Source organism: Octodon degus, unplaced genomic scaffold (genome assembly GCF_000260255.1).
Source record: "Octodon degus isolate 3935 unplaced genomic scaffold, OctDeg1.0 scaffold00301, whole genome shotgun sequence".
Classification (NCBI taxonomy): domain Eukaryota; kingdom Metazoa; phylum Chordata; class Mammalia; order Rodentia; family Octodontidae; genus Octodon; species Octodon degus.
The window spans coordinates 1,688,401-1,689,383 of NW_004524877.1; positions in this window are offsets into that span (position 1 = coordinate 1,688,401).

Genomic DNA, 983 nt, shown 5'->3' on the forward strand with positions numbered 1-983 from the left:
TATCACATTTATTGCTTTGAATATGTTGAAGCCTCCTTTTATCCTTGGAATAAATCCCACTTTGTCATGGTATATTGTAGAAAGTTCCATGCACTGCTAAGAAACATGTGAATTATGTAGTGTTTGTGTGGAAATGCTATATCTATTTATTTAGTCTATTTGTTGAAGTTTTGTTTAAACTCTCTAGGGAGCTCTGTACGGCTTTCTGTACTTTTGGGTTGCTCAATTGCCACCATTTCTTTTCTTCTCTTTCTTTTTTTACTTTTTTTTGTATTTAAGACAGGGTGTACAGGGTGTACAGGGTCTCACTGTGTAGATCAGACTCATAGTGATCCTCCTATTTACAGCCTCCCAAGTGCTGGGATTATAGGTGTGCACCACCACAACCTGTCTCAATCTCAGTCTCAGTACCCCCGGGGCAGGGCCTGCACGACAGGTTTGAGGATCAACTCCTGGCCCCTGAGTCTGCCGAAGCAGGTGCTTTAAACCGCTGAGCTATTTGGCCAGACCTAAAGTTTTGTTTTAACTCTGATATTTGTTGGTTTTTGTCTAGTTGATCAGTCTATTCGTTATAGTGTGATATGATGCTACTCAACTTGAAATTTATTGTCTTTTATCATATTTTTAATGTTCATTTGCATTTCTTTTATGGAGTTGACTCTGCTTGTGGTCTTTTTGCATAAATATTTACAAGTATTTTCTCTACCTATTGACTAATTCCTTATCAAATATTTAATGAACAAATTGATATATTCTGAACATATTTTGGCTAGAAATTACTTTTTCTGGAATTAGAAAAGCTACTTAGCCCTCATTTATTTGGGGGATTCAATTATGTGAAATATCATTCTTCTTTCTTTCATTTTTAATATTTTGTTTTTAATTAATGTTTCTTTTTTTTCTTTTCTTTTCAAAGTTTTATTGATAAACATATAGCAATGAGACAGTTTCAAATCAAATCGAAAGTACAGTTTCAACAAATA